Source organism: Fukomys damarensis, unplaced genomic scaffold, assembly GCF_012274545.1.
Source record: "Fukomys damarensis isolate Sample0158 unplaced genomic scaffold, DMR_v1.0_HiC HiC_scaffold_33, whole genome shotgun sequence".
NCBI lineage: Eukaryota > Metazoa > Chordata > Mammalia > Rodentia > Bathyergidae > Fukomys > Fukomys damarensis.
Genome location: NW_022900945.1, coordinates 13,013,384 through 13,027,179, shown reverse-complemented (window position 1 = coordinate 13,027,179; position 13,796 = coordinate 13,013,384).

The following is a 13,796-nucleotide window of genomic DNA, read 5'->3' as shown; positions in this document are numbered from 1 at the left end:
ACCATATTATGAAGTTTGACAGATAGGCCAATTTTCCAAAACTTTAAGGTTTTCTATTAACATTTCAAAGCAGGTTATTTTGTTTGTTTATTTCTAGGTGAAAAAATATGCCATGCTAGTTCAGAGATATTCGTCATATGGACTGTAAACTTTCCCTTCCTAATCTCAACTTATGTTTTGTCAAATTATTAGCCAGCACCAGGGTACCATTTCGGTCACTTCTCTAAGGACCCAGTAGCAATTTGAACAAACATAATGGGCAATAACACCTCATTTCTGCAAATATTTTCTCCTCTACTCATTCTTTACTTAAATCATCTTTAGGGATTTCTCTTTTCCTTAGATCAAATTCATGAATGAGTTTGCAGCTGTCATTTTGATTGGCAGCAGAGACCATTGTGAAGACGTAAATGACCCAAAATAAAAGCAGTCTCAAATTTGTCAGAATTTAATTTACTGTACTGCCATGAAAACTTCATAGTGCATATACCACATTTTCTTTAATATTATTTGCTTTCATTGATATTTTAAAATGGAGAATAATCATATGGACCTAGTAATAAAAAAGCAATTTTTGGTTCTTCTGCTCAGGAGAAAGTGTCAGTTTTGAATGCATTGGATGTCTGGACATAAGTTTAAATGTGCTAGGAAAGGAATACTCTGTAAGAGGAAGTATTTGAGCTAGAATTGGATTTAAGCTATGGGAATAGTTATGTTTATTTAGGAACCACATGTTTTTTCATGGAGGAAAATAATAAGATAAGGGTGTGAAATCTACACATGGTATTCAGCAACTAAGTAATTTTAAACTTGGTGCACCACTGGGGTCCCTACACTTGGCACCCCCAGCAGTATCTTCCAGGAATCACGATAGTGAATTCCACTAGCAAAAATGTAGCCTCAAAATGGATCTTTAGTTAAAGGCACCTCAATAAAATGGGATGAACAAAAACTAAAGCCTTTTATCTTCATTTATTTCTTTATTCATTTATTAATTAATCATTTACTCCTATTTTGGGTAATTTCTCAAGAAAAAAAGACATTCCCAACACAATAACAATGATATGTATTGTTTATTATATCCTTGCCAATTGCCACTGGAATATTTTTTCTTTTAAAAGAAGAGAGACGGTTGCCAAGAGGTGTGATGGTACACATCTGTAAATACAGCACTCGGGAGGCTGAAGCAGGAAGTCACCACCAATTCAAGCCTGGGCTACATAGAGAGTTCACGACCAACCTGAACTACATAGTAAAACCTTGTCTTTAAAAAGAGAAACGTGGGTGGGGAGAGAAAGTCAAGTAATGAAGAAAGGAATTAAACTTTATCTCCCCAACTGTATAAACAATGGAAGAGGAATATGACATAGGTAGGTAAGACAAGAAACTATAAAATTTTAATCTATACTCTACTTAATTACAAAGAATAATATAAATGAAGTTAAAGGACTTCCTTATACAACCAAAATTTATAATTATGACATCTAAGTTCCTAGATTTTACTGAATTTTTAAAATTCAGATTTAGCATGGCCAATGTAACTTTTTGCTAACTGATCAAATTCCCAGAAGAATGAAAAAAATCAGAACCTGTTCTACTGAAAGTTAAAATATTTATTATTTATATATATATGCATTAAAATAACTTATCCTCAATATAAATTTTGAAATAATAATGATGCATACACACTCTTGTATTCCTACTCTCCCAATCCTTTCTTTGGGCAAAGGTCATAGCTTCTGATTGAATCCAATTAAATGAAGACAAGAAAATTCCAAGTGAGGTCTCCTCAAAGATTTAAAATTCATTGAAAAGGGAAATTTACTCATTGAGTTGAGGAGAAAGGTGGGTATGTATGAGCCTCAAAATTCGGCTTAAAGTATCATGGTGCATTTTCAGGGGCTTCCAATTATACTATTTCACAGTATTATAGGAGATGTGCATTCAAAAAATAAGTAATTTCCTGAAAGACTTTATCTTCAGAATTTTACCTAAAAAGAAGAAAGAAAAGAAAGGGAGAGATGAAAGAAAATATGGAAACAATGAATGAATAAAGAAAATGAGAAATGAAGGAGAGGGAGAAGGAAGAGGAACACTGAGAAAGGATCTCACTGTCTTTCTTTTTCTCTTACCTTGGAAGTTGCGATAATAAAAGTACTTTGCATTTAATGAACTTTTTTTCAATGGATTTCTCTACATTATTTCATTTTCCAACTCCTACAGTAATCCTACAAGGCAAACGAATTCTCTGTCCTAAACAGTCACCTTGTTGAGCCATTAACAAGTTAGATCAGTGCTAAGTCAGACCTAGACGTAGGTCCATGTGCCTTAATCCCTACTATCCATCAAATTTTCACTGACTCCCTAACACATGGCAATCACTGAGATATAAGTGAGGATACTGTTAAATAAATCAATAAATAACACAATCAATCAATCAATCAACCCCAAAATTGCAAATACAAGAAATTTGCAAGAGTCCAGTAAGAGCAATTAGTCAAATATGTAAACTTAACGCTGTACAGACTGAAAATTGGAAAAAAGATTAGCAACTATCAGAATATAGTGGAGAGTTGAAAGATTGCTAAAGACTAGAAGTTCGGCAGAAGTTCCTCTGTCCAAGGTGCTTGGGCTGAATCTCAAAGAGAAGAAGAATTCTGCCAAAAGGAAGAATAGGACAACAAGCAAGGAGGTGTGAATGTAAGGAAAATAAAAGATACGCATTCAGTGAGATGTGTGGGGGAAATGTAGGGTATGGGGAAAGTGTCTTCTCGTAGCACAACCAGTGTGTCTTATGCAGTTTTTCATTTCAGTTATATTTATAGAGACAGATATATGCAGATATAAAGAGAGACAAAGAGATATAGATATAGATATAAATATAGATATAAATAACTAATGATGGTAGAACCCAAACTATACAGTGTTAAATTCTACAGTGACCTTGTAAGATGAAATGCGTGGTCAAAGACTATGTAGCAAGTACCACGATAGATTCTCTTGTGCCTTTTGTTGATGCATCAGGCTGGCACACTCTTTAGTTTTCCCCCCTTGGCTTTGGAAAATCACTTTTTTAATTGAGCTTCAGATGAGCTCACGGGGCTTTCATTAAGGTCCATGAATATGAAAAAATTACACCTTAAAAGGGCAGAGTTATCCCTCTCAGCATGGCACCATTTTCACAGAGTGAAAAAGCCACCGAGACAGCATACAGAATGTGGTTTCTTCTACCATTTTGCTCTCACTCTGGGTAGATGCTTGTTCAGTGGGATGGCATGGGATGAATCACTTGCACTATCTACAGTTCTATTTTTGTCTCCAGTCTTCCTTAAAGCATCGTACAGTTGATTTGCCTTATGGAATGACACATGATGCGCTCCAGAGCATTGTTTCAAGCATTCGTTCATCCACACAACAAATATTTATTGAGTCTTCTATACACCAAGCATTAGCCCACATCTAGAGATTCGAAGAGTGATCAAACCCAGACAATATAACTATAATGAATGTCATATTAGATTAAATAAATGATCAAATGGGAAAGAAGGAAGTAGGAATGAAGGGGAATGAGTGGGCAAAGTTTCATTTTTTAAGTAAGATTTTTATGTTGGACTCCATTTGAGAAGTGACATTTTTCAGAACCCTGAAGGAGGCAAAGAAGTGAGCCATTTGGTTCAATGGGCTTTAACTCCACAGAGAGAGGTGGGAAGAGCAATTGTGAGATCATGGCAGTAAACCGAGGGGCAGAAGATAATTCTTGAAGCCAGAGCAATACCAATGAAGATAAGTCTTCAATTTTGAATATATTTTGGAAATATTTGCAGAGGTCCTGACTGAAAATTTAAATTTTGGAAAAAATTTAGCAAAAGAAACCAAATGATTTAATTGAATTTTTAATAAATGAATCAGGAAATAAGGAGATATTCATAGGCTGGATCTAAAAAAAAAAGTGAAACATAAGCATGGTATCTTGAGATAGAAGATGAGTATATGTTAGCTATTTGATCAGAATCGTTGTACTTTCTGAAAATCTTCAGTAAAATTTTCCATATTTAAACAAGAACTAATAATGAATACAAAATGATTTGCTTTCATAAGAATGACAGAATGTCTGTGTGGGAGGGAGTAAATGGGGAAAACCATCAGTTCCTAGAGATGCAAGAAATGTGATACAACAATTGCAACTAGGTTGGAACTATGAAGTAAGTGACAAACTGAAAAAATACATACTCGATACCATCGCTCTGCTGCCAGATAGAATGCAGTTTCTTCACCAAGCAGAGAGTTAAAAAAATAAGAAAAACCATTTTGTTAGCTTTCTTTCGTTGTGACAGAATACCTGAAAGGAAGAAAGACTTCCTCTGGCTCAGGTTTTCAGAGGTTTCACCTCACATTCATTTGGCCTCCTCACCGTGGGCCTGACTAAGTGGCAATGAATATCGTGGCAGGAGAGCAAGGCGGAGCAAAGCTGCTCATTTCAATGGTCAGAAGAGAAAGATGAAGAGAGACAAGGCTCCCAGACAAGGCACACCCTTCAAAGGCACATCACAGCCACATACTTCCTCCAGGCTGGCTCACCTCCTGATGGTCCATTCAGCCGTTCAGCCATGAGTTAATCCACTGATGAGGTCAGCACCCTCCCGAGCTAATCACTTACCTAGGCCTCACCTCTCAACACTGCTGCATTGGAAATCAAGCCTTAGCCCATGATCCTTGGAGACATTTCAGATCCAAACCATAACACACAGTAACAACGTTCAAATAAGAGTGATTCTTCAGTCAAACCACTTTTACCTGAAAGACGTTCATTTTATTTTGAATCAACTGATTTGCTACTATCTTCCTTGCCATTGGATCACTCAGCTACTCCATTCAAGGATATGAATATTGCTGTTTCCTTCAAACTAATTTCCCAAAAGAGGCTATTTTTATTACCACTAATGAAACTTCCATGGCTATACATTTCCAATATTCGCTATGATTTATCTCTTCTTCTAATTATACCTTTTCTCCATCTTATCACCAGATTGGTATCCTAGAGAAAGGCACTAGCTTCAAGAAAAGTGGCCATGTCTAAAGTATAATTATTTTTCAGTGTCTTGTATGACAATCTTGATCTCAGAGAGTAATGGTTTAGTATGACTATGAACTTCTTTACTTTTTTCTTAGCAATTTAAAACTCACTAAAATCATTAATGACTCATATGAAGCAAATGAAAAACCACTAGTTCAATTTGTAGGAAATCTGAGTGATGGTCCCAGTCATAGCACAAAACAGTTAAATTTATCAGGACCTTTAAGAGTCCTTTATGTTTTGATAAAAAGAAATGTATAGTGTTCTGGAGTTTAAGTGATATGTTCCTGAAAGTGTTTTATAAATATGAAACACATGGCTGATGCATTAAATATAACCCTTATTTTGTATTGCAAGAAGGAATTTTCCACATTTCACTTAGATACTTAATGTCATTAAATTTGGGGCCCTAATATGCAGAATGGAAATAATTAATGCATTCTTTGAAGTGCTGAGTGATACAGAAATTAATATAGGTGAAAGTCCTAATCACAATCATTAACATATAATGAATATATATTAGTAAGAATAACAAACCATTGAAGGAATAAATATACATGCAAATATTTTTATATTTAAGCTTTACTTAAGGCAGGCAAGGAACAGGGCTTAGATGAACCTGAGAGAAAATGTAAAAATCAAACAAGTAAAATATTAATGCAATAAGGATAAGTACCAGTTAAATAAAATGAAATTATATAGTCCATCTAACAACATTTAAATTCAAATACTTTTTCATCAACAATGCTTGCATACTTGCATATAAAAACACATATACCAATCAAATTTGGTCAAAGGTTTAGCAGTGACTCCTGAACTAGAGATGCTTCTTGATATAAAATAGAACAGATTTGAATATTGGTGTGTATCTAAAGAGTGAGCAGGGCTACGTGCTACTTCAATTTTCAGAGGGAAAGTACTTAGACTCCAAAACCTAAGAGGAAATATAATAATGTTCATGCACTATTAGCAAAGACTCAGTTGTATAAACAGAAGTCAGAGTAGAAATCAGAGAAGAAATTTAATAGAAAAGATGAATTGATTAGATATCATTTCCCTGAAAGAGTACAAAAAGAACACTGTAGGGAGTCAGTGATGAGACCTGTAGAAGTGTGAAAAAACAGAAGAGAAGATAGTGAGTTACCAGATTCTAGGATTTTGATGGCTTAGTACCATGGAGCTGACCCTTAGTGTTCTGAGGAGGAAGAAGTGTTTGAGTCCTGACAGAGTCTCTGAGAGTGATCAGAGCCCTGATGTGAGAGGACAGTCAGACAGCAGAAGCTGGCGCCATCCACTGCTATTGGGTCCACACTAGCCGGAGTAGGAAAACAGGAAGGAAGTACCTTCTTCCTCCAACTCGGCTTCATGTCTCTCTCTAGTGCCTCTTTTTCTCAGAACTAAGAGTAAGCCAGAGAGTCTGGTTGTCATCTAGCTTGCAAAATCACAGCCAAAGAAGCACTGATCTCAGACTTCGATGGAAACACAGTAAACAGTAGGCAGCCTACAATCTTCTCTGCCAGATTTGCTCAATCTTTTCGTGATAGTGGGAGTGCCTCTGCTGTTGAACTGGGTCAAGGTCACTGCTCACAGAGTACCTGGGGTCTTGTGTACTCTTGCTTTTGGAAATGCAAAGCCCCAGATAGTATCATCAACTTGCTTTTTCTTTTTCTTTTTTTGTTTTTTTAGTTAAATTTTAACTTATGGAGGAAAGAAGAAAAAAACTCCACGTTAGTTTTCTGACTCTATATTAGTTTTTTGTTGCCCCCCAAAAATACTTTATAGGTTTGAATAGCATAAATGATTTCATATTTTCTGTGGTCAAGGAGCCCAGGTATGAGTTTTCTGAGTCCTCTACTCAAGATAGGATAAGGCTGAAATCAATCATTCCCTATTTTCTTCTCACCCAGAGCTCTAGGTCCTCTTCTAAGCTCTCTTATTTTGACAAAACTCACTTCTTTGTGATTAAGATCCCTATTTTCCTCGAAACTGGTGGTCAGAAACTACTTTCAGCTACCAGAGGCAACCTCTCTCCATCAGCAGTTCACAGCACAGATGTTTGGGGTTTTACCTAGATACACTATCCAAATTTTATTGTGTGTTTTCTCTCTTGAGGAAATACCACATGACAAATATTACAATTGGCACATTGAATTTGTACAGTGCAGTGGCCTTGATTTTTAAACATCGAAAAAATACATTAAAAATCATATTTTTCTCTCATTAATCTCATATAATAAATTTTGTTGATATTATTAATGATAACAGGGTGGTTTGAATCCTTCCTGTGGGGACCACCCCATTGATTATGCCCAAAGCAGGCCAAGAGCAGTGCAGGCTGTAAAGAGTTAACCCTACAAATGACTTCTTTTGAGAAGCAAGTCTGGCAGAAGCTCACCTGCTGAGGGCAGAGTGCCTCCTACCCAAATTCCTTTTCCAGAGTTAAAATCTTCTTTACTTAAAAGACCAGGTTAATTATTAACCACAACCTGTATTTTGTCCATTCTGTTCCTAATTCGAGAATGCTTTGTCTTCCTTTACAAGCCTTGCCTGCATCAGTAACGTGGCCAAAGTAACTGCAGGCCCTCACATAGCCTCTTAAGCCCAATCTAACCACGATGTCATCAGTAAACAGCAGTGGCTTGGCCTGACCAGGGTCTTTGCTGGTTGCTCAGCACTGGTTGCCCTGGCTCTCCATTGCTCTGTCAGTTTAATTTTGTCTTTGAGTTTTTCTTTAAACCTTTCACGTAACACTGAGCAGGTAATAGGAACCCCCTACTGTGCTCTCATACCTTCTATGGCTTCTTATTTTCCCATTTAAATACTTGCATATTCAAACACCTGAACAGATTCTCCTTTAAACCAAATTGTGCATACAAGTTGGTCTTCACTTGCTATTTTCTCTTTTAAAGCTTCTAAACAATCCACTGGCCAAAGAAGAAATCCCAATGAAAAATTAGAAGAATTTAAAACAGAAAAAAAAAATGTAATGCATCAAACTCTGCCTTTCTTACAATAGTAGTGTTCAAAGTCTAATTTGTAGCCTAAAACATTAATTACAACAGAGAGAATGAAAATCAATAATCTATATATCTCAAAAGCTAGAAAAAGAAGAGCACATTAAACCCAAACGTAGAAAGTGAGAATAAGAGCAGAAGTGAATAAATTAAGGACAAATATAACCTAGAAAATTAACTAAATCAATGTTGGTTATTTGAGTTGAGAAATATAATTGATAAAAGAACAAAAGAATAACAATAACAAAAGAATAAATTTTAAAATATCAGCAATGCAAAGAAAAAATTGCTACAGATCTTATATACATTGAAGTAAAAATAGGAAGATTTTATGAACACCCTCTTGCCTGAAAATTTAAAAATTTAGTTAAATATGACAAATTTCTGGGGGAAAGAAATGTCCCAGGCCTAAATGCCCTTTCCTACTAGAGAAATTAAGTCTGTAATTTAAAATCTCCGTGTAGACCACACACAAATAAAGAAACACACTTACTTCCAGAAGAGTTCTCCAATATTTTATCAAATATTTTTAAAGAATGTGTAATCCCCAAATTTTCACAGAATAAAACAGAAAGTACTTCTTGACTAATTTTTGAAGTCAATATAATCTTTTTTTTTTAATTTTATTGAGTTTATTGGTACATTTTAGGGATACAGTACAGTTACATTCAATATAATCTTGATGCAAAATTTTAGAGAACGAGATTACACAAAAGGAAATATGTCTGATTTCACTAACAAGCAGAGTCTTAAAATTCTAAAACTTGAAGTTAAGTATAAATAAAAAGAGCATACCATCTCAATCTGAGTTTATTTCAAAATTCCAAGATAACAACTGGAAATCTATCCATCCAATTCAACCTGTTAATAGAACAAGGAAAGAGTAAAAAAATAACATGATATCAATAGATGTAGAAAAATTCAACAATTCCTTAATGAAAGGAAAGTGTAAATGTAGGTGCATAGATAGGTGTTGATGTACGTGTGTCTCTGTGTATGTATTTGTGAACCACAAATCCTGCTGTATCTGAAGCATTACATGTGGATAGTCAAATAGCCCAATGGAACAGGACAGAGTACAGAAACCCATATGTTTATGATCACCTGATTTATGGCTCCAATCAGTGAAACATATTGGAGGAGTTAGCCTTTTCAGTGAAACCAGAGAGCTTTATGAGAAAAAATAAATCTCCGCAAATAGAAAAATCAAGTTCCATACGAATTGTGGATTTAAATGTGAAAGGTCAGACAACAAGAAAACTTTAAGACTAATATGTTATTGAGGCACATCTTCATGATTTTAGACTACACAAAGATTTCTATTTTCTTTTTTGTGATGCTAGAGATCAAACTAAGGGTTTCTCACCATTAAACAACTGATGTATTACAGAGCCGCATTCCCAGATTCCAGAGATTGCTTAAAAGGACATAGGAATTATTAACTAAAAAATGTACCAACTACAAAATAAAAGATTGATTACTAGACTTCATTGTATCAACACCTTCTATTCACGAGGAAACACCATAAAGTGCAGATATTTGTATTTGTGTGTAATATGTGAACATTAACACACACATACACAATATATATATATATATGTACATATGTATATATACATATATATATTTGTGACATTTCAATATAATGTAATATGTAGACATTGGAGTCTTTGTGCATTATTTGTGTGAATATAAAGTTATGCGAGCACTGTGAAAAGTAGAATGGAGTATTCCTCAAAAGAGTAAAAATAAAACTACCATGTGATCCAGAACCTCCACTCCTAGGTTCATAGATAGATAGACAGATAGATAGATAAATAGATAGATACATAGATAAATAGATTTGTTTGTATGAATATGAAAACCCTGAAATCATAGTATCAAAGAGGCATTTGAATTTTTATATTCATTGAAGCATTTTTCTACAATAGCAAAGATATGGAAACAATTGGTCATTATCAGATGAATAACTTTTTTATATGTTACATACATACAATAGAATACTATTTATTCAGCCTTATAAAAAAAACAAAAGCCTGCCATATGCGACACTGATGAATTTGGGGAACATAATGTTAAGTGGAATAAGCCTATCACAAAGGGAAGAATACTATGTGATTCTCCTTTTATAAAAGATCTAAAATAATCAAACTCAGAAGCATAGAGTACAAAGGTCTTTGCTAGGGCTTGAGACTGGGGGAAATGCGGGACTGCTAGCAACTGAACAGTTTCAGTTATGGAAGAGGAGGAGGTTTTAAAGGCTAGCTGTTCAACATAGTGCCTATATTTGAAAATACTGTATTGTATGCCTAAAAATTGTGGAGCCTAGATCTCCTAAGCGTTTTTACTAAAATTTAAAAAGTACAAAATAACTTGAATAGAGAAAATATTCAAATCACGAAAAAGATGAAAAATATGTGATTTTTTATAAATAAAAGATTGATAAATTAATGGGTAAATTAATAAATTCTCACCTGAGTGAGGCTTCTGTGGTGTTTAAGGATCCTATGTTTTAATCCGTGTGTTGGCTATACAATAGTTTCACTTAATGAATATGTATCAAACTCAACACACAACATTCTCCATTTTTCTGAACACATGTTACACTTAGATAAAAAATGTCACAAAAGGGAATGGTGGGTGGTGCTCACCAGTAGTCCTAGCAGGCAAAAAGATCAGTTGAGTTGATTATTTGGAAATCAGCCTGGGCAAACTTGAGATCCCGTTTCAAAAAAAACAAACACAGAAAAAATAAGAAAATAGTAGTTTAAGAATCTCCTGTTTGTAGTTAATAATGCTATATCGCAGAGACTATCTCCAGTGCCCTCAGCTGTCACACACACAGAAATCACCACGTGGTATGTCTTGCATACATAAAATATTTGTTCATCACTTGTACATTATACAATTTATACATTATAACAACAATAGAAACTAAAAAGAGAATGTCATTACCTGGTAATGTACACTCTAAATATGCTAGAAAACAAGGATGTCTCAAGTGCCCTTTCTGCGAGATGGCATGAAATGTGTATAAGGAATATCTACACTTCAATGGTAAATACAGTCCTCAACTCCTTCATGAGTCAGTTCTCACAATGAGCTAAATTAAACTCCAAGATCCGAGACCTAAAACAAATAGCACAGATTTACTAGCATCCTGATAAAACTAAAATGACTTCCTTTTTTCTTTCCTTTTTTTTAATGTGTGTAACTTTACTCCTCTCAATTTTACAAAATCTCTGGAAGGCACCAGCAATGTCAACTATAACATGTAACACATAAAAAGCTCTAGAATTCAGTCTGTACTCAATTTTTTCACAGGCATGTCTTCATATATATTCTGCTTACCTTTGACATTTTTTTAAAAATGTCAAAACACAACTCAAGACAAAGTAATAAATTCAACTTTTGATATGCAAAAGAAATATCACACCTTGAAGAGGAAGACAAACCAAATCAGATATTGTAGGATTCCCATCTGACTTGAGAGGGAAAAATGTTCAATTTAAATTCCTTTAAAATTTAATTGAAGATTCTTACATTTAAAGTCAAATTTTGTCCTGGAAATTGAGCACCAAAGATTTATATTGCTCAGAATTAGCCTATTTTAATAGGACACTATACCATTTAGAATATTTGGAAATTGTGTATTTGTGTTTACCCAACATGTGATGATCTCTATTAGACTATATGACTAGAATATTTTGACTTGGGCTAAAAATCATACATTTTGCCCTGAAGGACAGTATGACCTTCGAACGTGAATGCATCATTCTAGTCCTATTTCAGAATCAGCATAGGAAAAATTTAACTGATAGTTTCTGGCCATAAGAAGGTGCATCAAAAATCTCTTAAGTGACGGGGCTATGGAGCATGGGAGCTGGGAAAGGAGGGCCCTTGTCATCACCTGGAAAGCTCCCCTGTGGAGTCCTGTGCACCTGAGCTTTAGGGTTCAAGCGAGAATCCAAGTGAAGAAAAGCATTTATGTGCCAGAAACTTCTGTTTTCTCAGCCCACCTCTGCTCACTCATAAAGGTGAGTTTTTTGGTGAGTCTAGGTAGCCTGCTTTCTCTCTCTTTGGTCCTGCTCTGGTTTTCTTTCCTTTTTCTTTCCTCATGCTGCAGAAATCTCACTGCAGCACGGTTATCTACCCTACAGGAGAGGGCTGAAGCTGATTAGCTCTTCTGCCTGAAAACATAACGCTGAAATACAAAGCAAAACAAGTCCGCATCTTCAACCAAGCTTTAATACAGAGTTTGTAGTGTTAATTACTTTATGTCTTTTCACCGTAACAAGTGGAAGAAGTAAGAATCAAGTCACCTATTCAAAATCTCAAACATCTGAAAATAACTTTGGACTTTCATTTTGTACTGGACTCTTTTCACAATTCCTTGAAGTCATGCTTATTTTGTTGTATTTCTTTACCCTGATCTAGCATTTTCCTAAGTTTTATGACGCCTGTGATTTCCTTTTACAGTTCAATCCTTAGATTCTTTTTTTAAATTTTTCATTAGTACATTTTGTAGTACATTCATTGTAGGGGATTAGTACATGTACATAACACATGTCAGTTCCCTTCTTTTTCCCCACTACCTCCACCCCTGTTTTATTTTTTCAGCATCAGATTCATTTATTTATTTTATAAGACCTTATAAAGTTAATTATCATATATAAAGACTGAAAACCAAACTAATGGGCCAAACAACATATAAAGCAATTGTGCTAAGTCAAAGTACACTTTTAGAGACAGTGTCTGCCTTGGATTACAATACCTTTTTTCCCCCCTCTTGTCTTGTAATTAGTCTTCTACTCACTATTCTTGATATATTACAAAACAAAACCATAAAATACTTAGTTTTAATTATTACCCTCTTTCTGAATATTTAATATTAATAATTCATATTCTTCTGTTGAAATCCTCTCTTCTTACGGCATAGAAGATAGTGCATTCAATCCATGCTAAAACAGGAATTTCTCATCTTTTTATTTCACCAGATCTCATAAATGAACAAAAAACCAACTACAGTGGCATTGCCTTCAATTTTCATGACATCTTACTTCATTTACACACATTGTTTCTTAACTGTTATACCTGCCTTCTTCTTTAGCAATGTAAGGCATTATACTGATTCATTTAAATTTAATAGGTATGTTATATTAACCATAGTTTCCATGAAGGCTGACAAGAGCATTAATGCTTATATAAAAAGTGTATGTTCTATCTAATAAAACTGAAATCAAGTCTCTAATACGTGGAAAGTCTATATTTATTGTGGTCCTAAATCATAGAGTGACAAATTCTTCATTTTGAGAAACATTCAGTTTGAATTTAACATCATTATATTTATTTGATTAAAACTTATCATAAAAATTGTTGTGATGAACTATTTTAGCAAAAGAATTAAGATGAGTGGAAGTCTTATTCTTTCTACTCAATTCAGCCATTGTAGATGAAAGTAAATGGACTTGCTTTTCTTCACTGAAAACTTTATTTTCTACCCAGACTAACACTTTTTTTTTAAATTTTTCAAGTTATAGTATTGTTGTTTGTGGACTGGATATTATGCAGTTTAGACAGTAATATTCATTAAGTTGTCAGCAACTGTTTTTTCCTGGAATTTTTAACTTATGATCTCATCACTTCTCTAAGAATTATTCGTCTTCTATTCACCCTGAAAAGAGCATCTAGCATGACTGGGTGGGCAG